Genomic DNA, 25,290 nt, shown 5'->3' with positions numbered 1-25,290 from the left:
CTGTTTAACGTCATATATGTAGGCACACAGGAGGTATTGTGGTCCATACTAAATGGGGTATCAATAGCCAGAATCCAGAAGATGTTTTTAATGTCCGTTTTGCACAGCACAAAGTAGTAGGTCATGCGTAGGAAGGCGTTCCAGCTTTTAGGAGCATTACTGGAGAAGGCCGTTATCATTGTAGAGGATCTTTAATCCTCTGATGTTGAGGCTTAGTATTGTTCGGCCTCTCAGATTTCTCTTCCTGCAGCAGAAAGTCAGTTTGCAGGCTAAGGCAGAATGGTTGTTGAGGGCAGGGCCTTGTATGTCACACAGACAGTCTTGAATGTTTACAAGCCTTCAGTGTTGAATTTACTGACACTGCTGGGCTCAGAAGCGGTAGGCTCTTTCCGCATGTAATGCCCAACGTTCCCCATTGTTCTTCCTCCTGTTTACACATACTCAATAAAGCAATACATGCAATCCTAATCTGCTGAGTGGTGATGGAACGTTAGGAGACGGAGGTACAATGGCTTGAACTCTGGAATTGGCAAAGAATTTTGAAGAATTTATGTGCATCATACACATGGCAACATGACATGTGATTCTTCTGTTGCTGCATGCTAGACCTGGCTCTTTCTGCAGAGTCACCCCCAGCTTTTCGCCTTATTTTTACTGAACTCATTTGTGTTGGCATTAGAACTCTGTGCACGATTTCTCTGCAAACTAGTAGTAAAGTGCTTGTGCTCACTTCTTATAACCCTGTATTATTGGCTTCTATATTTAATGTACTTGTAAGTCCATAGTCTATGCTACTACATGTAACCGGGGCCTGTAAATTAAATGCTACTTGTATGCTTGCAGCACTACTTGTGGCACCCATTAAAGTAGCGTTTCACACAATGCCTCAGGCCTGCCACATTACCCTGTAAGGCAGTTTTAAACTGCCATTTCGACCGAGCAAATTGAGCCATTTGCTATGCCTAAACCTTCCTTTTTAATACTTATATGTCACCTCTAATGTAGGCTCTAAAGGCTCATAGGGCAGGCGGCATTATATTTAAAAGGTAGGACATGCGTACTTAAGTTTTACACGTTCTGACGGTGAAAAATGTCTTAAGTCATTTTTCACTGTTGCAAGGCCTATCTCTCTTATTGACTAACAATGGGTTACCATATTATATTTAATAGGTGATAACTTTAGATTGCGAGCAGATAGAAATATGCTGTTTACACTCAAATGAGCTGTCATTTTAAATTCTCTTTAATGGTGACGTGGCATTTAAAGATACAAATCTGAAAATGTCACTTTTAGAAAATGTGTATTTTCTTTTCCCACCCATCTATGTGTTTTGCCAGTGTCCTAGGTCACATGCCTGTGTATTGCTCTGCTTTTGGTTTGTGTATTCCTTTGAGACAGTGGCGCAAAGGTGTTGATAGGATGGACAATCCTCGCAGGAAGGCTGGGTAGGGCTGTACAAAGCCCCACTTACACTTCAAAAGGTTTTGCTTCCTGCACACACAAAGGAACCTAGCACCAGGTCTGCCCTGCCTTTTTGTCACCCCAGATGGTTTGGAGTCTGGACCAGGGAAAGAGAAGGAACTTTACCAGGACCAGCATTGGAGGTAGGACAAGGAGTCACCCCCACCTAAAAGGTGGCGCTCGGTATAAATATTGGACCTCCAGAGCCACTCTGCAGAACACACCTGGACATGTGGATGTTACTGAAGGAGGACTGCCCTGCTACCAGAGCACTGCCCTGCTGCTTGAAGGACTGTCTTGTTGTCTGAGAAGGAAGACTGGACATACTAGCGTTCATCTCAGGCTGACCAGAGAGACTGCAAGGGTCAGTTTGACTGACCGCCTGTGTGAGTTACAAGGAGACAACAAGCTTAAGAAGCCTCTCTGCAACTGCACAGCTCACCTGCTTCAACTGAACCTGCCTGGGCCTGCAAATGGACTTTTCAGAGCCCTACTGGCCTCTGCTGTAGTGAGTCTGGCTCTCCAGGAGGTGCCTCGTCAAGTCTTAGATCCTTAACTGGCATCGGAGTGTACACCTCTTAAAGAAAAAGTAAAAATTCGAAATATTATTTAATAATCTACCTTATTTGGCACCTGATGTATAAACTGTTTGGCAGTCACAAAGACAGTGATCCACAAAATCACAGGCTTTACAATGCAAAACAGTATGCTATAATGTACTGAAGGCACACTGTAAACCGGAAAACGTTTTACAGCACACAAATTGCCTTTTACGTTCCAAACTAGCTATTAGGGGGAGGGGTCATGTAATAGGCATCCCCTTTCCTTTGCAAGTCAGTATGCAATATGTCAGTAGTTTGCAACCACAGTTGAGACCACACAAACCATTGAAAGTTACCCATACCTAAAAGGGGATGTGACAGATTAGAAAAGTGGAAGCTAACCCTCAAAAATGAAAGTTGTTCCCAGGCAACAATCTTGCGAATGCTGGTTGCTGGCACTGGGGGGGAGCACTGTTTCAGTGGTCATTGCATTGATAGAGCGTCACAAGATTCTGAAATTTGTAGGGGTGCATCATATTCACAGTTAGCCAGCACCCGCATATTAATCAATGTATGTTTAGAAATGTCATAGAAATGTAATGATGTCATTGTTTAATTTAGCGGTGATTAGAAATGTAATAATGCCTTTGTGATGATCAATGTTGCAAGTTATTGTGAATGTATTCAACAAAACGAATAATCATTAGTTTTCGTATAATGCAATGTATTAGGCTAAACGTGTGCCATGTTAAAGGTTACGCATAGGTTGCTTATTCATGTACATGAAAATAGTGAACTAATGCTTAGAGTGTGGTTTAATAGTGTTTAATGTGTAAAGGCCTGATCACACATATGCTAAAGAGAAGGCCTGTTCATTCCTTATGTTAGCAAATGTTGTAGCTCAATGATTAGAGCGGCAGACCCTGATGCAGAGGTCTTGCCCGGGACCAGGGTTCAATTCCCCGCCTCGGCGGGTCTTGGGCTCAATCAAAAATTCCACGAACCTGATAATTCTCGCCTCGGTGCCATTCTAATCATGGAGTCCCACTCTGCAACTCTGGGCAATAGCTTGCTTAATCTCCACAACGGCCCCCACAACGCTAAGGATGCCTGGCCTTCACCTTGGGAGTGCCCAGGAGTGGACGCCTCACAGGGAAAAAGCCAGGATGGGTTCCACAGCGGTATTCGTACAAGCGCCGAGAGGCCTCCGGGTAGTCGTGCGCTATACAAGTATCCATACATTTACATTTGTAGGCCGAAAATGATTCCCTTGGAAAAGGCTTTGGGTTGCAGGGAAATGTAAAATCTTAAAGATGTGAAATGGCTTTTCTATTCCCATGTTTCTGTTGCAGGTGCAAGGACATTTAGCTTGTTAGAGAGAATAGATCTTTGTTTTAGGAGTTAGGATGCTGTGAGAAGCCAACAGGGGAGTGCATTGGAATGTGAGATAGATACATTTACTGCGCAAGGTGCCTGGGACCCAAGGTCAAGCTAACCGTCGTTGGATGCAAGACAACTTTGTTGAAAACTACTGAGAGAAGACCTGGGCGAAGAGGTGTGCCGAAGGGCGTGTTCTATGATTTTGGGGTGTTGTATTAGGGACAGTGCCCCGTGGGTTGAGCAGATGAGGTTTAGACGGGAATCTAAAAGGAGCATCTTAGAACGAGCTCTGACTAAGTGAAGGTACTTCTTAAAGGAGTCTTCACTTCTGACACCTTTTCCTTGATTCTCTTGCCTGGGATGGGAATGCTAAGTAGGGATGTCACCTTAGAGGTAGAGTAGGGACAGACTAACGTTTTCCTTTTTGACTAATGATTCCCAATTTCGACATTGGGCTTACAATCGCCTTTTTGATGATCTTAGAATCTGTAATTCTTTTCGTTCTGAGTCAGATGAGAATCTTACGTAGGCTTGCATTTCTGTTAGTGCCCATTTACCTTTTACACCTCGTTTTGAGGTGTTTGTATATTCAGTTATTTTTGGTTGTAATAAAATCTTAAAAATTTTAGATGCGGAGTCAGTGGTCCTTTCCAAATGAAGTCCAATTGTGGTATATATATTTTGATAATTGTGTTCATCCCCTCCATGCTATCTGGCAAATAAAAAGATCCTGGCGACCGGTGAGGATTCTTGGAGATAACCAGGTAGGCAAGAATCCGGCTTTATCAGTTGGTAGCAGAGGATGGTTATTTCCGATAGTGAGGGGAAATCTAGATTAGGATAGGAGATCCTTGAGGCCCATAGAAATCAAGTGATGGTGACTCATCGGATGGCGAGCAGCGGACGACGGCGGTTGATGGAGATTGATGGAGAATAGCAGTGCGGTGGAAAGCAGTAGTTCGTGGAGGAGTGAGTATGAATAGGGTGAGATGTTTGTAGATTGCGGTGTTGTTTTGATGTGTGATGTCTTGTGGAGTTGGAGTGAATGTTGAGTGATTGTGAGATCAGGCTGTGAGCGCGCGCAGCCCGGAAAAGTCTTAGGCTCGACGAGTAGCTTAAGCGATTGTGGTGTAGAAGACACCCAAGGTAGATTTTGTTGACCACCGAAAGGGGATCGTGAGACGTCATCGATCACCTGGACCGAGATAGGGGGAGCGAATGTGTGAGTGCGTGAGAAACCGACGCTGGTCGTGGGTTGTTGTACGTGGAATTTGAGTATTTGTAACCTATCAGAGGTGATTGTCTGGCCGGACGTGGACAGACAGTTGCCAACCGAGGTCGACAACTTCGAGAGACTGTGGACGGACAGTCAGAGAAGTAACTTGTTTGGGACAAACGGTTATTTCAGCGTATGAATGGGACGAATGCAAGGGTGAGACGTGAGTTGTGATGAAGGGGAACTGCTGCAAGCGGAGGATGGGTGACGTCAGAAGGTGCTGCGCTGCGATAGGTCGGGTGGTGTGAGTCGCGCTGTTATTGGTGGGGTTTGACATCAGGAAGTAAATGAAAATATTGTGTGCTATTTAAATTTTTTTCATCATGAAGTGTTTTAAAGTTTTCCAAGAATTGTGTAGAGGTGACAAACATATGGTTACTTGTGGGGGAGAAGAGGCCCCTCCCGAAGATACTCCAGCGCATTACATGGCAAGAAATGTATGGTTGCATACTATAATTTGGCTTGAAAATTGGCATAAGATGACCCAGAATGAAGGGGAGTTAGCTTTCCCGCGATATGGCTCGTTTAGATTGGAAGTGTTGTACCAGTTGAAATCTGTGATGGCGGCATTACGACTCTTGCCGAGACCAACCCAGTTTGAAGCGTTGCATGCATGGATTAGAGCAGCACATGATAGGAAAAGAGATCGTAGTCAGGAGAGGGTGAAAAAGTCGATTAAGGCATTTCAGAATGCAAGATGGGATGCAGAAGAGAAAAGGTGGAGAGTGCAAACGATAGAAGGAGACAGGTTGTATCCCCTACTGGTAAAAACGGACGGCTCAAGGATAAAGAGAGTAGAGGATGATGATGATAGTGACACAGATGATAGCCTGCTAGAGAGGTTGTTGTCCAAGAGACCACCTCCATACAATCCCGATCCTTGCGGGGGAAAATCGGTTCAGTCAGAAGGGACTAGTGGAGTACCGACTCAGTCGGAAGTAAGAATAGAAGGGAAGATCTCGACGGGAGCTGAGAGTACTAGATACCAGCCTGTAGTCAGCACAGAGGTTGGGAGAGGTGTGCGGTTACCGGAGGCTCTAAAGGTACCGGTCACCATTGGACCTATTGTTTCTGTTTACGACCCAGATCAAGAGAAAGTTGGAAGTTCAGTGCAGTCAGTTGTAGGAATGAGGAGTGTGACGGAAGGAAATGGATCAGTGAGCGGAATGGAGCAAACTCCAAAGCCTATAGAATGGAGCACGCCCTTGCCAGCTACAGCAGACTCCTCTAGGGGACAGACAGATGTGAGACCAGTGAGGCCGAGGTCTTTGGCCGAGTCAAGATCAGATTTGCGGATGTGGGCACCACCAGTGAGGAATCAGAATCAGAGTGTGAGAACAGCAGAAAGTGAACGAGGCACAATAGTGAATCGTTCAGTTCCTATGAGTATGTCAGAAGAGAGTAGATCTCAGGAACGGGAAGGTGATTATGATGAAAGGGATGGTGCACCTTGTAGGGAAGTAATGAAGGGAGCCCTGAAGGGGAAAATGTTAGATGTTGTGAGGCTGAAGGCAGAGGTAGATAAGATCATAAGTGGGAACTTGCCTCTTGAGAGAACATGCATGTACAAACAAGATGAGTTACTCTTTGTAGTGAAGGATGTGACTTGCAAGGCACGAACTGCACATGAGAAGTTGTCAGAATTGGCCAAAAAGTATGATGTGGATTTGTCCAAAACGAAATCATTGCAAGGAAGTCATAGGTTGCAGTATAGTGACCAGGAATTGGAGGAAAAGAGAATAATGGGTTTGAGAACTCATATCAAGGATTTGATCATAGCTATGTGTGCATGGATCATGCTTAATAAGTGGGAAGAAAGATGGCTCAAGAAGAAAAGTTCGAGGAGAACGATAGGAGAGACGCCACCCCCAGGTGGAGGGATGACGGAAATAGGGAATTTCCCGTTACGAGAGGTATAGAATGGAGGATATGTGCATGTACCGTGGAGTAGGGGGGATTTGGCTGCATTTACAAATGATTTTCCCCGGTTGAGGGAAAAGCCTGTGGAGTGGTACAAGCAAGTTGATCGGTTTGTCAAAATTTCGAAGGTGTTGTGGGTTGATTTGAACACATTATTTGACATCGTGGTCCCGAGTGATTTGTGGTCGGCATGTAAAATTGCTGTTGAGTGGCCAACCTCAGAGCCTGACAGGGACCCAATCTCGAATGGTCCGTCGCCCATAGTAATGAAGAAGTTTGAGCAGGTGATCACATGGTTGAAGTCGAAAATCTCACCTCAGGACATTGATTGGGTGAAGATAGATCGGACAGTGCAAGAGCCAAAGGAGACGGTGCATGAGTTTTATGAGAGACTTTTGCAGGCGTTTAAACAGTACAGTGGATTAGACGTGCTAGACACAAAGGACATAGGACAGTTTGTTTCGAAATTTGTGTTGGGATTGAGGCCAGACGTTAGTCTCATGATACAGCAGCATTTGATTTGTTGGCAGAATAAGCCAGTGGATGAGATTTTACGGTATGCTAGGTACTGTAGTGATGAGATAGAATCGAAGCACAGGAAGTTGAAAGACAAATTGATGCTTGTCCAGATGCAAACAGCTCAGGGACAGCCTAATGGAGGGACATTAGGAAGAAAACAGGGAAACAATCAAGGAGGAAATCAGAATGCTCAAGGTCAGGGAAGACCAAAGTCATTTGATCCTAAGACAGGAATGGACATGGCGACATTGAAAAAGACCACTGTGTGTCATCTTTGTCACCAGATCGGACACTTGAAACGCGAGTGTCCTTTGAACCCGTTAAATCAGATACAGCAAGAAGGAGAGGTAGTTCAGGTTTCTGTGGCGGACATGGTCCCTACAGTGACTCGACCGAAGATGGTCAAAGGGGGGGTCTGGTGTTCCGCAGATGCAGGTTCCTCAACCACCTAGGATACCGAATATGCAACAGGGAGTCCAAACTTACCTACAGATGCCCATGTTTGAAGGAAGTGAGGAATACAGCCCAGATCCGTTGGCACGACCGTGCTTGAGAGGGGAAGAGGACTGCGCGCTTGGAGCAGTCTTGGAAGTAGATCACAGGGGAGCATTTGTGGAAGCAGACATTGATGGTCACCCTACAACCTTTTTGGTTGACACTGGCGCTACTCGGTCTACTGTACGGTCTGCAGTAGTCCCTAACCTACCCCTCTTGGGACAATCAATCCAAGTCGTTGGTGTAGCAAATAAGAAAATGACTAGCCCATTGACCGAGCCAATTCCAGTGAAGATAGGAAATTTCAGAGATCGGCACCAGTTTGTGGTGTGCGATTCCAGTCCAGTTTGCCTGTTAGGTAGGGACCTGTTGTGCAAGCTGAATTGCACCATTTATTGTACCCCAAAGGAAGTAGAAGTACAGACGAGGGATGATGATGCAACCTTTAAGGTTGCGAATCAGCGTGTGTGCATAGAGATGTATCCAGTATTGACAGTGGAAGAACTCCCACTAGACTTGAGGGATTCCGTGTCAATTGATGTTTGGGACCTCAGTGGAGAAGAGATTGGATTGGTCAAAGGCATAGACCCCGTGAAAATACAGGTTAAGCCACATGTAGAGTTCCCTAGGACGCCCCAATATAATTTGTCACCTGAAACTATTGCAGGGATCAAACCTGTAATTGAGTCAATGATCAAGCAGGGAATTCTAAAGGAGATCATGGGTAGCCCATGCAATTCACCTATCAGGGGACTGCAGAAACCAAGTGGGAAGTTCAGGATCGTACAAGACCTGCGAAAGATTAACGAGATAGTCATTCCATGTTGTCCAGTGGTACCGAATCCGTCTGTGATCCTGTTTCAGATCCCATGTGAAGCTGAATGGTTCACAGTGATTGACTTGTGCCAAGCTTTCTTCTCTATTCCTCTGCATGAGGAAAGCCAATTTCTTTTTGCTTTTCGGCTGGAAAATCGTGTGTTAACGTGGTGTCGTATCCCACAGGGGTATACGGAGAGCCCGTCTATCTTCAATCAGATCTTGACGATCTGCTCGTTGCGTCGGAGACTGAAGACGCTTGCAGTATCGATACAATTGCCCTACTGAATTATCTGGCAGAGAATGGGCACAAGGTGTCTCCGAACAAACTGCAATACTGCCTGAGTGAAGTGCAGTATTTGGGTCACAGAATTGAGAAAGGCAGGAGAAAAGTGTCACCAGACCGTATTGAGGCTATTATGAATATGCCTGTGCCTACCACTCAGAGAGAAGTCAGAATGTTCTTGGGGATGGTTGGCTACTGTCGCCAATGGATTGCCAATTTCTCCTTTGAAGCGAAGCCTTTACAACTGCTGATGCGTAAGGATGTGAGTGATCCGTTACCATGGGACAAAAACTGTTTGAGATCATTTTTGAGGCTGAGAGAAGCCTTGTGCTGTGCCCCAGCTTTGGGGATGCCTGATTACAATAAGGCATTTACCTTATTCTGCTGTGAAAGGGAAGGTTGTGCATTGGCAGTCTTGACTCAGAGTCATGGAGGTGTCCGTAGACCAGTTGCCTACTTCTCAGCTACTTTAGATACAGTAGCTTCTGCATTGCCCGGATGTCTCAAATCCGTTGCTGCAACGGGTGTCAGTATTGAAAGATGCAAGAGCATTGTAATGGGTCATCTGCTTACAGTTTATGTAACACATTCTGTTGAACTGTTGATGACAAGGACTAAAACACCGCACCTCACGAACAATCGATTGACTCACTATGAGCAAGTCATACTTGCTGCAGAGAATGTGACGTTGAAGAGGTGTTCTGTTTTAAATCCTGCTACGTTATTGCCTATTCCAAATGTAGATGATGAAGATTGTGAGGACCATGATTGTCTCGATGTGACTGAATTGTGCACCAAACCGAGACCAGACATTGTTGATGAGCCGCTCCCAGACCCTGATGAAATTTTCTTCTTGGACGGTTCATGTTTAAGAGACAGTGCTGGTCGACTGCGAGCAGCGTTTGCTGTATGTACCATTACAGGAGTGGTTGAAGCTGCTTGTCTAGAAGGAGTACACTCCGCACAGGTGGCTGAACTGGATGTATGACATTACAACGTGGGTTTTTACCACGCGTGCAGTTACATCGCATGCATTACAACGCATGCGATGTTACAACGCTATGCCATTCCAACGCAAGTCTTTACATCGACTTGCGCTAGATGGCGTGCTAACATTAAAAAAGTGTAATTTACTATTCCAACTCCAGTCCACTTAACAGTAGGGAAGGTGTTGGGATAGTAAACTACACTATTTGTAATGTTAGCACGCCATCTAGCGCAAGTCGATGTACAGACTTGCGTTGTAATGGCATAGCGTTGTAACATCGCATGCGTTGTAACGCATGCGATGTAACTGCACTGCGTGGTAAAAAACTGCATTGTAATGGCTGTTCCCCTGCTGAACTTATTGCTTTGACCCGTGCCTGTTTGGCTGCTGACCAGATTCGGGTAACGATCTACTCCGATAGTCAGTACGGGTTTGGTGTTGTTCATGATTTTGGGCAGTTATGGTCACAGAGAGGGTTCATGACATCTTCTGGTTCGCCCATCAGAAATGGGGAATATGTGAGGCAGTTGTTGGAAGCATTGCAATGTCCAGAGGAAATCGCAGTTGTCAAATGTTCTGCGCACAGCAAGGGGAACGATTTTGTGTCGCGGGGTAATAGCTACGCGGATGAAGTTGCCCGGTTTTGTGCAGAATATGAATGTATATTTACTGAAGGCCATGTAGAAAAGAGCCTAGAAAGAACCGATTTCAGCATGATGTTGACCAGGGCTGATACATGGGAGGAGCTAAAACGGGTGCAGGATGAAGTTACTGATCAGGAGCGAGACAGTTGGATACGAGCTGGATGTGAAAAGGGAGATGTGGATGTATGGATTTCGAATGATGGACAAGCTGTGTTGCCAGAATGTTTGTTGAATCCAATAGCACGACTGATACATGGTGCTGTACATCTTGGTAGAGACGCGATGATGCAAGTGTTCCGTCAGAACTGGTACAATCCGAAGTTCCGTGCAGTGGCTGAAGCTGTGTGTCAGAGGTGTGTTACATGTCAGCAGATGAATGCAGGAAAGAGAACTGCTGTGACTTTGGACCACATTGGGAGGTCAGGAGGGCCTTTCAATAGGATGCAGTTGGATTTCATTGAGATGCCAAAGTGCAATGGGTTGAGGTACATCTTAGTTGTAGTATGTGTCTTTTCAAGATGGGTGGATGCTTACCCAACACGTAGATGTGACACACTCACTGTAGCTAAACTGTTACTGAGAGAGCTTATCCCGAGGTTCGGTTTTCCGACCTCTTTGGAGTCAGACAGAGGGACTCATTTCCATAGTGAGATCATAAAATTGCTTTGTGCTGCCTTAAGTGTGGATCAGAGATTGCATTGCAGTAATCGTCCAGAGGCTTCGGGGATTGTGGAACAAGTCAATGGGACTTTGAAGGCACGGATGGCAAAAGTGTGTTCTTCGACATCACTGAAATGGTCTGACGCATTACCCTTAGTTCTCATGAGCCTCCGTAGTGTTCCTGATAGGAGGACTGGGTTGTCACCTCATGAAATACTCATGGGGAGAGCAATGCGAGTACCAGCAATACCTGCTACTGCTTTGATTAACATCACTGATGACTTTATTCTCGACTACTGTAAGGGCCTGGCTGACGTAGACCATTCTGTGTCTCAGCAGGTGCAAGCAGCAGTTGTTCCAGCCGCAAGAGACCTGTGGCACGACCTATGCCCAGGGGATTGGGTACTTGTGCATAAACACGTGAGGAAGAGTTGCCTGGATGCTCGTTGGCGTGGTCCGTACAAGGTAATACTGGTTACGAACACGGCAGTGAAGTGTGGGGGACTACCAAACTTGGTGCATGCCTCCCATACCCGCAGAGTTCCAGCACCCTTGGAAGATACAGCCCCTCTCGTGAATGAAAATCCAGCTGAGGTGGCAGAGCCATCTGAGAGGGCAAGTCAAGCTGTGAGGGTTGCTGATGCAGGTGGTTGTGCACTAGACCGAGCTGAAAGGGGTTGTGCAAATCGAAGCCCTGAATTTGACTCAGACGGAGAAAGTGTTGTTGTGGGTGGAGTAGAGTCAAATTCTGCTGAAGAAGGAAGTAGTGCACAGGGTACTCGAAGGGAGAGCAGAAGTGCCACTGAAGAAGAGAGAGTTTGGCCCGTGAACCAGAGACGGGTAAACTTGAGATTGGCACTTGGAAGAGATCTTGCCCCAGTTTCTGAAACGTCTGAATCTGAGCAAAGTGACGAAGAGCAAGCTCGAGTTAATCTGAGAAGGTCCAGGAGAGCAAGTGTGCCGTGTCAAAGGTACGCCTCACCAAAGTGGATATACGCTGTGACTGATGCCAGGCATACCGAGCACAGGGAGGCTGAGATCCCTGACATTGATCAGCAATTCTCCGAACTTGAAAATAGAAGTGTTGCTGAGAGTTCCAGGATTGGAAATCGAAGGAATACTGACCCTCAATATTCCGAATCCACCGCTTCTGAGTAAAGTTCGTGAGTTGATTCTGTAGACGCTGGTCTTTCCGACTTTTGCCAGGAGTTGGTGATCCTCTGTCTTGAGATTTTGCAAGGAGTCTTAGAGCTGTTGGGAGCGAACATCATTCTGGATTAAAAGTAAAACTCTTTGTTGTACATAAAGGTCCAAAAGAAGAAGATAACCTAGGCCCGAGTGAAAGAAGAATAAATTTAGGGACTTTCCGTCAGGACACTGAAAGAGGGCTAAGGAATTCTTTTTGTGGACTGTGTAAATAAGGAACTGAGAATTGCTAGGGGACTTCCAGCTTCAAGGCATTATGTGAACTGGTTTGACAGGCAATACTCGGATGACAAAAGAGACTTTCCCTTGTTGCTGTTAAACTAAAATCCTGAGAACGTTGCAAAGATGGCGGATGCTGGAAAAACCCACCCCAGAACTAAGTTAGTGATAGGTACAATGTTAGGGGTAGTGATAGCTGCTATAGTTGTGATATTGGTAGCCTCATATATCGTTCCCCATGAGCAGGAGGGGGAGGTACAGGGAACACCTACACCTACCACCTCTAGCCAGACAGAGGTTACTATAGGAGCTCGAAGACTTGAAGAGAGTCGTAGGTTTCATGTGGATTTATCTAGAAGTGACTTTAAGCTTAATGCTTACGCAAAGCTGTTGTATGAGTATGTTGATGCAATGGATGCGAAAGATTGCTAGGTGTGCATGCAGCTACCTTCTTCCGTGGATGAGGGTATTAGATACCATCATCTTCCACTAACCTATGGGATTTCTTGCAGCTTATTGATTAGCATCTTTTATGAGAGAAGACAATTTGAGTATTTCTTTTCCAATTGTGATGCAATACTTCCTGAAGTACCGGCATATAAGCATTTGAATAAGTACAACTATTATAAGTCAGAGGACAGACTTCAGAAGTATTTCATACCGACTTTGAGTTTGGATACAGTTTATGCTCACCAACATAATCTAACGTGTTTATTGTCGGAAACGGAAAAGAAGTTTATTGGCCAGATAGAGGATAGATATAGAAAACTAACTCAGACACGAAATACAGGAGAGAGTCCAGTGGATTGAACTGATTGTATTGTATTGTATTGTAATTTGTAAAGCGCGGTTGCTGCCCGATGGGCGTCCAAGCGCTAAGGCAAAAAAACAGAACTGATGAGTGGTGGAGACGAGCTTAGGTGGATCTAGCAAACAAGTAAGTTTTCAGCTGCTTTCGAAATGAGAATAGGTTGGGATTGGACCTGATATGTAGCGGGAGTGAGTTCCACATCTTCGCGGCGTTTAAGGAAAACATCCTTCCTCCGGTCCTGGCTCTCCGCACTCTTGGGACTACGGCTAGGAAGGCTTCCGTAGATCGGAGGTTTATGTTGGGATGGTATTGAGTAACCATTTTGTTAAGGATCCTTGGACCAGACCCCCAGAAAGCTCGATGGGCAATGCATAGTGCCTTAAATGCCACTCTCTGCTTTACTGGGAGCCAGTGTAGGGCGGCCAGGGCAGGTGTTGCAGACTGCGTCTTCGGGATCTGCAGCAACGTGCGGGCTGCGCAGTTTTGGACGACCTGTAGTTTTCGCAAGGACAGCTCTGGGGCCCCCACATACAGAGCGTTGTTTGAGTCCAGCCGAGACTGGATCAGGCCCTGCACTGCCACTTGTTTTGCTTCCATTGGGAGGAGAGATTACACAGATCTAAGGGAAGTTATGGACCCATAGCATTAGATCAGACGCAGAAGGGGAAGTTGTGTGTGAGATGTCCTCAGACTTATTATGAGAAAGTCTTGGTAGGACAGAGTACGTGCGATCATACCTTTACCATGGAGGACTCTGCTAAAAACTTTTTGCAAGGTCCGGTGCAAGTGATTCCAACTGTGTATTTTGTTTGTGGAAGGAATGCCTATGTGAGGTTGCCTGCGAATTGGTATGGTACATTTTACTTGGCTATAATTTTTCCGAAGATTTATCATACAGAAGACTTAAATATTTTGGAGACTGGACATCACTCTAAAGTGCGAAGAGCTGCAAGTGCAGGAGCAGTGGTTGGTGATATTTTTGGAGCAATGATACCAAGTTTGGGTGTGGTTTTGAATGATGTGAAGATAAGAAAGTTGGCGACTGTGGTTGATGAGTTGTCAATGAATACGGCAAGGTCTTTGTTGTTGGTGGATGGAGAGATGTTGTCGATAAGAACTATGGTTTTGCAAAATCGTCTTGCTTTAGACGTATTATTGGCAAAAGAGGGTGGAGTCTGTAAATTGTTGAAAGTTCAAGAATGTTGCACGTATATTCCAGATAACAGCAAGGATCTGGAGAAATATATTGACAACATTACCACGATTCACCAAGAGATTGCGGATTTGACTGAAGAGGGGGTGTGGGAGAAGATTGGTAAAGGATTCGGTCGTGTGGGAAGTTGGTTTGCGAACCTGGGAAAAGGATTCCTTGGATTTGTGTTGAAGCCTCTTATTATTGTTGTGGTTTATGTGATCTGCTTGTGGGGTCTTATTAGAGCCTGTAAGTGGTACAGAGGAAACAGAGTTGAAAGAGCTCTTAGAGCGAGTGAGAGGCGAATGACTAGACTGCAGGACAGTCAATACCAGAATCTTAAGAGAATGGAGAGGTTCCGACAAAATAGAATGGCAACAAGCACTGTTTAGGTCAGTTCTTTCTCCAAGGGAATGAGGTTGTGATGGTGTGATAACATTTGTCATCAAAGGGGGGAACTGATAGAGCGTCACAAGATTCTGAAATTTGTAGGGTGCATCATATTCACCGTTAGCCAGCACCCGTATATTAATCAATGTATGTTTAGAAATGTCATAGAAATGTATTGATGTGATCTTTTAAATTAGAGGTGATTAGAAATGTAATAATGCCTTTGTGAGGATCAATGTTGCAAGTTATTGTGAATGTATTTAACAAAACGGATAATCATTAGTTTTCGTATAATGCAATGTATTAGGCTAAACGTGTGCCATGTTAAAGGTTACGCATAGGTTGCTTATTCACGTACATGAAAATAGTGAACTAATGCTTAGAGTGTGGTTTAATAGTGTTTAATGTGTAAAGGCCTGATAACACATATGCTAAAGAGAAGGCCTGTTCATTCCTTATGTTAGCAAATGTTGTAGGCCGAAAATGATTCCCTTGGAAAAGGCTTTGGGTTGCAAGGAAATGTAAATTCTTAAAGATGTGAAATGGCTTTTCTCGTTCCCATGTTTCTTTTGCAGGTTCAAGGACATTTAGCTCGTTAGAGAGAATAGATCTTTGTTTTAGGAGTTAGGATGCTGTGAGAAGCCAACAGGGGAGTGCATTGGAATGTGAGATAGATACATTTATTGCGCAAGGTGCCTGGGACCCAAGGTCAAGCTAACTGTGGTTGGATCCAAGACAACTTTGTGGAAAACTACCGAGAGAAGACCTGGGCGAAGAGGTGTGCCGAAGGGCGTGTTCTATGTTTTTGGGGTTTTGTATTAGGGACAGTGCCCCGTGGGTTGAGCAGATGAGGTTTAGATGGGAAGCTAGAAGGAGCATCTTAGAACGAGCTCTGACTAAGTGAAGGTACTTTTTAAAGGAGTCTTCACTTCTGACACCTTTTCCTTGATTCTCTTGCCTGGGATGGGAATGCTAAGTAGGGATGTCACCTTAGAGGTAGAGTAGGAACAGACTAACGATTTCCTTTTTGACTAATGATTCCCAATTTAGAAATTGGGCTTACAATCGCCTTTTTGATGATCTTAGAATCTGTAATTCTTTTCGTTCTGAGTCGGATGAGAATCTTACGTAGGCTTGCATTTGTGTTAGTGCCCATTCACCTTTTACACCTTGTTTTGAGGTGTTTGTATATTCAGTTATTTTTGGCTGTAATAAAATCTTACAAATTTTAGATTCGGAGTCAGTGGTCCTTTCCAAATGAAGTCCAATTGTGGTAGATATATTTTGATAATTGTGTTCATCCCCTCCACGCTATCTGGCAAATAAAAAGATCCTGGCGACCGGTGAGGATTCTTGGAGATAACCAGGTAGGCAAGAATCCGGATTTATCAGAATGATCCCCCAATGCCATTAACTGAAAGTTAACATTTCTTTTCAAAGCAGCCCCTGTCAGGTCAGAGGACAGGAGCTACTTTTAAAATTAAATGTTGACATTCAAGGAATGAGAATGCAGGTTTGGAGATGGCCGGTCTCTTGCAGGCCATCATTCCTGCAATCACAGCCATTCACAGGAAGTCACAAAAGGGCTTCTCCCTCACACCTATTAGTGAACGATTTTTCTTCAGTTTTCTGCAAATTGTCATTTCTGCTTGGACTAAATAGTAAATGTATTCGAACCAAGTGAAGGTCAGGTCACGAGCAAGTCAGTGAACAAAAAAACGCTGACTGGTTTTGGTATTTCAGGCCCTACGCCAATTCCTCATAAATGAGGACCTTTGTTTTTAGCTACACCTTTGACTACACCCCCACACTCACTGACCTTTGGTTTGCTAAACACCGCTTAATATTATTTCCCACCATGAAAATTATTTGCTGTGGGAATTTGGAGTGTTTATGGTTGTTGATAGCTGTCGATGATGAGGAGTACCAGGTTCTAGAAATGTTATGTCAGAAGGGTGTCTTAACGCCTGAAAAGGTTTGACATGGGGGTCTCGGCATCAAAAAGTTTGAAGACCTCTGCATTAAGCTGTGAGGGCTTGGACCATTTTGAACTTGACACTAAAGCGACGTCAATAATTTCTGTCTGGCAGGATGCAAAAGCACATCAATAATCGTGCACCAACCAGGTGTTACAGAACTCGCTCGCCCAACCCCTTCTGGTATGTCATTTAAGCCTTTTTTAGACATGCTGTTTGTGTTTATTTTACCTTAAATACACCAACGAACACAGGGAAGCTCACTAAAAAGGCGATAATTACTTAAAAAAAAAAAATAATGTTACTATATCCTGTTATAAGTTTAATTCGTCGCTCACCTGGATAGATTATGACCTGGTTGTATTCAGGCCTTCCCTAAAGCCCTGTGCAAACACCCCGACATCACAAGTTTGTGGTCTCAAAAGGTAAATAAGGGGCCATATCCTTACAGCATCATATATTAACATCGTATCCTTCAGGTCCGTTGAAGAGGATGTGTTATTGCATCAGGAGAGCTGATATTTCGAACAGGTTCTGTGTGGTCAGAAGCGTGCTTATGTGGAGTTATTTATATAAACTTGCATAATTTACATGTCCGAGAGTAATATAATGAAAAGTTTACAATTTTTATATCACATTTGTTCAGCACAATTAACAATACGCTTGATGTATAATATGATAAAGAAATGTCCCCGCATATAGTTAAAACCCATAAACAAAATTTAAGAAATCATTTAGTTTTATCCTGTCTTTAGAAAACAGCACAAATTACAAATGCACATTGCTGGATTTAATTCAAGAGCTAAACGTTTGTAGAGCAGTTGTGAGTGCCAAAGGAAAACAATAAGAACCATCTTGCGATAGAATTTACACTTTTGTTTTATTCTTGTTTTTAATAATAGTCCACCATGCATCGGCTGCAATCATGATATGCATCAACTTTAAATAATACATTTTTTATATATATTTGATGTTTGGCAATTCTTCGATTATGTGTTTCTCTTTATGGTTAAAGGCAGTAGACAATAAATTAATTAGGTACACGGCATGGATTATGCGCATGAGGCGCCTTGGCTCTATTTAATTATTTAGGTATTTATAAAGCGTGGCCTGGCTCCAAGGTATGAGAGCGTGATACAAAGAACAAATCTAACATCAAATAAACTAGGAATCATTAGTAGTAAATAAACTGACTGTCTTCAGGGGAAGAGAGGAACAGGCAAGATAAGCCCTGAGACCTCATTTGGATCTAGTGGAACTCCATAAACACAAGCAGACTAAACATGGATTTAAATGGCCTTTCTTAAAGCCATCATGAATGTGGGAAGCTACATTTCTCCAGAGAAGGAATTTCTCAATCTTGAGCCTGCAGAGCACTTAATATGTGCAGGTGGTGGGCGCAGCACTCTGTTTTGAGGAATGGATCTTATATTTTATCTCTGACTGTGTTCCTGAGACAGAGAGAGAGAAAGGCAGAAAAGGGAGAAGCAAGGAAAACACCGGTAGAAATATAGTGACTAAGAGAGAAAAGAGGGTTGAAATACAACTGGTAAGAGTTAGCTAAAGAGACAAAAATGTACAGTGGTGGAGGAAAATGCTATGAGGTAGAATAAAGATTAGGCAGTCCAGAATCCGATAAAGCTTGTGAGGTATTGTTACAAATTCTTTAAGATATACGTACCGTGAGCTGTAGCTCCACTCAGTGCAGTATTAACCTCTCATGTCATGCTATTGACATTTACACCTCCTAAGGTCTTCTTGTATTTCAATGCCCGAGAGACCAATTTACATCTGAAAAATACTTTTAATTAACACACATTAAACTCTGTGTCTCATACAGGCACTGGATACAGAAAGCAATACTTGATTCTTCTTTCTTTTACTGTAGTAGGTTTTTAAAATATTTCTGTCATGAGTGTGAGCCATTATCACCACCACCTTTATTGCAAACATCACTACCACCACCATTACCACTGCTAAAAGAAACACCAGTGGTGGCTACTAGTATTTAAAAATGGTGGGATGGGTTGCAGCGCAATGCCGAAAAGACTTACCCATGCTGTGAGTCTCTCCTCCTCCGAGTCCTTGGTGATGAACAGGAAGATGGTTAAACTCTTCCTGTCATGCCAGCAACAAATCCTGGGACTGCTCTTTTGCTGGTTTCAGCATGAGCGCAGCTCCAGGATTTTATGGAGCAGGCTAACCCAAAGCTCATTTTGAGGCTGGGGGCCTGTGCCAGCAATCCCTTTGCTGTTTAACAGCCCTGGGACTGCTGGGTCTACAGTGCGCATGTCTGATATGTTCGCTGTAGACAGCTGGCCTATCTGACATGCGCACAGGAAAAAGTAACCATGCTGTTATCGCAGCCCTGCCCCCATCCTCACTCACGTCAGCATGGGCTGGCACTGCAGCACACGAAATAATAAAATGGTAGTGACCATTTTATTATTCTGTGTGTTTACCTGCGGCACTCACTGCAGGCAGGGCGACTCCCCTCCACTCATTAAAAGGAACCACAACTGAGAAGCACCACCATTACTAACATCACCTCCCATTACCACTAGCACCATTACTATCTCCATTATCACCACCACCATTATCGTCACCACCATTACCACTACCACTACAACCACCACCACTACCATTGTTACCTCCACAATTATCACCTGTAACATCACCACCATCACCACAGCATTTATGCATGGCTGTAATTGCAGATATATATATTACATGAAACTCAGAAATATAGAATTTGCCAAGGTGTGCGTTCTTTAGAATCTGTGTGTGTGTCAAATGCGATTGCAGCCACACTATTTATTTTTCTAGATCCTTTTGCAGTAGCCAATTGCTTCTCTAGATGAGCTGACTGAGTCAGGGAGATTTCATTACATGCACTACAAAAAGTCTTAGAAGTTGTTCTTGCTTTAGGGTGAGCCAGCGCAATCTGAATAGAATTTGTTTTATGCGGTCGAATTACTTGACTATATCTACAAGTTCAAATGTTGCATGCAGTATGCCCAATGAGAGGGGGCAACAGTGACTTGATAAAGCCTGTACAGTGGCATTTCTATTATCCATATGTGATATCACTGCTGCATGGAAAACTCTTCCATGAGCATTAGCTGTCTTGCCAGTTTAGTTGTTTCGAAAAAATGCATACATATAGATCAGTAGGATTCATCCATTGGTCTGTTGAAATGTCATTCACATTTTGCTTCCGCCCACCCTCCTACAGCTTGGGGCAGTGGATCAGCCAACTTTACCTATCGGGTCCCTCCACTTTTAATGACGGCACAAAGCATGTGCACATGGCCAACATCTACATAAAAATAGTTCCTTTCTGGTCAGTCACAAAAATCTTTGAAATAGTGCTTTTTAAATGTAAGTTGAAATAGTTCCCTTAAAAAGTAGTTATTATTTTGCTTGCACTTCAGGTGCCCAGTTAGATGGTGATTTTTTTTGTCCTTTTTTTAGGTTTCACCTGGACAGTGCTTGAGAAATCTATTGTTTTTAATATAAACTTAAAAGTGACTTACATTCCTCCTCCTCTCTTTCCTGGCTTCTCACTGGTTCCTGTGCGTGACACTTACCGTTCCTCCATTTCTATCTGCTGCAGCATATTTTTCTGCATTTACCAATGCTTGTTCCCCGTCTACTTCTCCTATCAGTTTCCCGCCGCCGAAATACCGTTAACATTCACTTTGGTGGAACTATATTTTCATAAAGGTTTGCCTTTTACTATGGCAGCATATTTATATAACAGTTTATCACTCAGGGATATTAAGTGATTTGCGTAAAATCACAGGATTTTGCACAGTGCCACCGAGACTCGAACCGAGATCCCCGGCTCTCGAGTCAGCAGCTCTGGCCACTGTGGCACATCCTCTCCACTCCCATGTTATCTGTCAGGGAGCTATTTCCTTCTCCCGGACGATGATTAATGAAAACAGCTCTTTTTTCATTACATAGGCAAAACCGATGCATAACCAATACTTGTTAAATGATGTTTGATGATTTCTTCCTGTCGATATCATAAATTTATTCAAAAATTACATTTTAACCTGTATTATATACATTTTGATCAAGAGAATTCGTTTTGCTATGTGTCCAGTGATAGCGATGAGACTGACTGTGGATTCTCTCTTTCACGGAAACTATAGTGGGATATTGCCTAGTGGTAATAACAGAGTGATGAGATAGATCATTGGTTACCTGTGGTTTGGGGACCCCTGGGCATCCATGAAGACAATTCAGGGGTCTGTGACTGCTTAGAACATTAAATAATGTTAAGGAGTACTACATTGTATATATCTAAAGAAGCAACATTTAAAATGTTAAAACATTCTGTAAAGGTGATGGAATTTGAAATTGGAGGCTAAAGTTGGTTTCCTCAGATTGATTGATGGGAACAGTGCAAATGTATTAAACAGAATTTAGTATAGACGATCAATCGAATTTGGAAAAGCACCAACCTTCCCATGAAAATTACATTTTTGATTTTTTTTAAAATATTTGTTTGGGAATTAAATAAAAGATTTAATTATTTGTGTATTTGTTTGATGAATGCTTGTTTTTATATTTTTTGTGTATTGTTTTGAGGTTCAAATCATCACAAATGCTTAGGCCGGTGTCCTTGGCTTTCAGTAATGACTCAGTGGGGGTCCCTAGATTTCTATAATGATTGAGTGGGGGCCCACAGGTTCCAGTGTGGGTCCACAGCAGTCAAAGGAGGGGCAGCGTAGCCTCAACTGTGTGGGTAGGGTTTGTTTACCTGTGATGTCCTGAGGTCTGTTCTACTATATATTTGCAAACTGTACTTCACTGTCAGTGTTAGATATGGTGAGTAGCCACAGACTGCTTGGAGAGGTAGAGCAAAGGAGCTCACCCTTAAAGCTTTACAATCAAACAACACAATAACTGAACGGCCAGCCCATCGCTATATCTTTATAAGAATAAAAAGTACTTAAACACACACTAGTATGAAATACTGCACAATACATCAACAGAATGCAGTTTAGGGTTTCTATGCGCTATCCAGACAATGCTGCACCTCTAGCCACTATTTTCCTCCCCCTCCCCCGAATTCAGGATTTCTCCCCTCTCTCAATGGGGTACATAGTAGTAATATGTATATAGCTCGGGTGCAGGTTGGGCCACGCCCAAATAGGTAAGCTCAGTTCACAATTTAGTCCTACTACTCACAGTGGAACAGTCACAGAAGGATCAGGAGAGCTGCCCTGTTCTCAAGTGTGCTTGCATCCTCTCAACAGGGCAGGTTGCTCACCAGCAGCGGCATCTCCTGGTACCCACTTTGTCTGCTGGGCCCGCACTCATTAGTGTGCCCAGCAGGAGTGGAGGCCACAGTCCTTCATTAATGCAGTCATATCGGACCAAAACTGGATGTATCTTTGTAGCTGACGTCTTGGTGATGAGCTCATGCCACAGAGGCAGTCCTTGGCAGGCCACAATTGGGCCAGATGGTAATTGAGGGTGCATCCTCTTCTGGCTGGTCCCAACTTCAGCAGATATAACCCTGCACAGGCCAAGTAGGACTGGCAGTTGCAGCCCCTTCACGGACTGACCACTCTTGGAAGTCACGATCATGCAGAGGCAGATCACAACACTGGAAGTCAGAGCCATGCACATGCCAATCACAACACTGAGCAATTACAACCTCGCACAGCCTGATCACAGCACTGGTGAGTTGCGGCCGATCAATGCTAGCAGGCATGGCTGTGCGCAAACCAACTCCTCCACTGGCAGTTGCAGCCCCACACAGGCCAAATCTGACACACAATCACAGCCCCACTGGGCTTCTTCAATTGCGGTCACAATAGACTTGGTTCCCAACAGGAAACAGTGTGGAAAGATCAGAGGGCTGCCAACACAGGGAGTCTTCTGATCACTCTCCTCCTTTTCTCTCTTCTGAGTACCCCACAGAGACCTAGGAAAGGCTGCATCTCATTCCTCCTGGAAAGCCACTCTTCCTGTAGGATTGACAGATTCTATCTCTCTCAGTATGCATGCAGGCATCAAGGCTCTTCAGAACAGGTGACCAGCTCCTCCAGCAAGAGATCCATACCAGGTGATAACCCTTTACCTCAGCTATCTGTCATGCAGTCACCAGCCCTGGCTGTACAGAAGTCCTCTGTGTACTCTACATGGCACTCCTTTCATTGGCCATAGAAGACTTGGAACTGGAATCAGACGTAGGGTAATGAGGCCCCACATCTATACTCCAAATTCAGAAGGAGATGTGTATTCATTGTCTGCAGCTGTAGAATTAGTTTTAGGTGGTTCTCCATTCCAGCGTTCTTTCTAGGATGCTGACTAGACACAGCCTTTTTGTTATGCTTCTCACAGCATGGTAGGTTCCAACCTGGATCGCCCATAACAGAGTCACAAAGAAGTGGAAGGTTTCTGCTCATGGATGCTATTAGCCAACTGAAGGAGCATTCAAGGAAAGCTGAAAGACCAGCCATCACCTAAAGGTTTCCTCACCTCTCCACAACAGAATCTGCAGTACAACCCACGTCAACCAAACTGTAGTCTTCAGAAAAACGTTTCAGCAGTGCCTTGCTAGCAAAATATCTAATTGAATTTCTAAAGGAGCCCTAACTTCCTTCCCATCACTTCACTGTCTAGATCGCCTCCTTCCAACATCAGGAATGTGAGCAACACACTTCCATTTTCTGCAAAAAAACCTTATCTCCATCTTGTTCAAAGGCCAGGTGTGGGTTATACAGAATTAATCCCACAGACTTCCATTACTCATTCAAATACAACATGCATGTACTACACAGGCTACATTCATTAAAATGCACAACATACTCTTGGGATGTTAGTGCTAAAAACTGGGTAACCACATAGAAGTAGAACTTTACACGAGTAGGCTAGTAGGCCTCTACTCTAGTGACAGAGATAAAATAGCAGATCACCCTATTGATTCTCAAATCATGATGGAATAGCTAAAAGAGGTACGTGTCTCATTGTAAATACTTATGATGCCCCTATCTACATGTTGCAACTCAAAGTGGTGATAAGAGATGTAGGAAGCTGGCTCTCCACATAGTGTACTAAAACGAAGTACACTTTGCAGAAAGTCCATTGAGTCCCTTATTGTTTAGCAGAGGTAAAAGTAGATAATACTAATGGTCTAGTTGGGGTACTGTGGGCCAGCAGTTAGACTTATCAGAGGGTAGTGCTAAGCATTTGCTGCATTCACAGATGCAATAAATGAGACCCACACTCAAGAATAAATCTGAGACCGAATTTACAAAAATATTACTTTTAAAGTTAGGACTTTAGAATTTGCAAAACCAATCACATTTGTGCACAATTGCGCATCACTGAAGTCAATAGGGAAAAAAACAAAAATGTGTATTAAAATCATACAATTGACTTTCACAGTTGACTTTCAAGGTTCACCTCTTGGATTTCGGTAATTAGAAAGGCCAGGTCCAATGTTCCACCAGCGGATTTTCTGAAGCTTCCTGGATCAGTCCAGGTGCAGGGTGCTGAGGTCTTTGGTAGCTGGTGTGCTACAGGAGTTGGGCACTTGAAAATGCACTGCTCAAGGTAGACTTACAGGTACGTCCGAGTGGGGCCCACTTGAGAGAGCAGGTCGCAAGGGACTCAGTGCCATGGGAGCACAGCTGGATCATCATTATCGGGGCCAATCCGGCTGGGTGCAGAGCAGATAGAACAACCAGGCAGCGTGCATCTAGATGCCCTCATGGGCAGGAGCAGGCAACTTGGAGAGGCAATTTTACAACAGCTGGGCCACTCATGACGCATCTCTCAGGGGTCTCGAAGTCCCTTGACAGGTGCTTGCTTCCGGGGCAGGTGGAGTCTGAAGTGGACTCTTCATCTCGATGCAGGTTGCAGGAGGACTAAGTACCTCTGGCATTGGTGTCCCCAAACTTGGTTGAAAGACAGATCTGATTCTTTGGAGCTAGAGTATCACTTTTGGTCTGGGTGCTGTGTCCGAGCCCTGATAGTTTATTTTCCCACCAGATGGTAGATTTTAAAAAATAGTATCTACATCGCCTGCCACACCTTAGGGGTGGTGCTGGCTGAATGTGGACACTCCTTCTCCTCTAACTAATATTCCCACCAGTATTCCCACCAAATGTAGAGCAGGACAGGGGGGTTGGCATCCCCCACTACCTGGGGAAGTCTGGGTTGGAGGAAATGTGAAGCACCTCCACCCAAGCAGGCTTTGTTTCAGGCCTCTGAGAGTACGGGCTCTCATCCCATGAGGTCAGAAACGTGTCGGGGGGTGGCAGGCTGGCTATAATTAGTCTGAGACCACACCAATGCGTGGTAGGTTTTCAGGGGACCCTCTAAAGGGCCCCCTAAAATCTATTTATTAATAAATCAAACACTGGCATCAGTGAGGATTTATTAGGAAATTATGTTTGGTACCAAACATCTTAGGGGACAGTGAAGCCGTCATGGAGCTAGGCAACCCGTAATTACAAGTATCTAGCCCATGTGCTCTTTATG

At 44.2% G+C, this 25,290-nt stretch overlaps 1 protein-coding gene across 1 annotated transcript in view; it reads left to right on the top strand.

The window, feature by feature from the left end:
- Positions 1-25,290, top strand: part of STAC (SH3 and cysteine rich domain) — a 943,669-nt gene that overhangs the window by 685,603 nt on the left and 232,776 nt on the right. The gene's annotated exons all lie outside the window — the stretch shown is intronic.

This window comes from Triturus cristatus, chromosome 5_2, assembly GCF_964204655.1.
Source record: "Triturus cristatus chromosome 5_2, aTriCri1.1, whole genome shotgun sequence".
Lineage (NCBI taxonomy): Eukaryota > Metazoa > Chordata > Amphibia > Caudata > Salamandridae > Triturus > Triturus cristatus.
The sequence above is the reverse complement of the archived record's forward strand: the minus strand, read 5'-3'. Positions and strand labels throughout refer to the sequence as shown.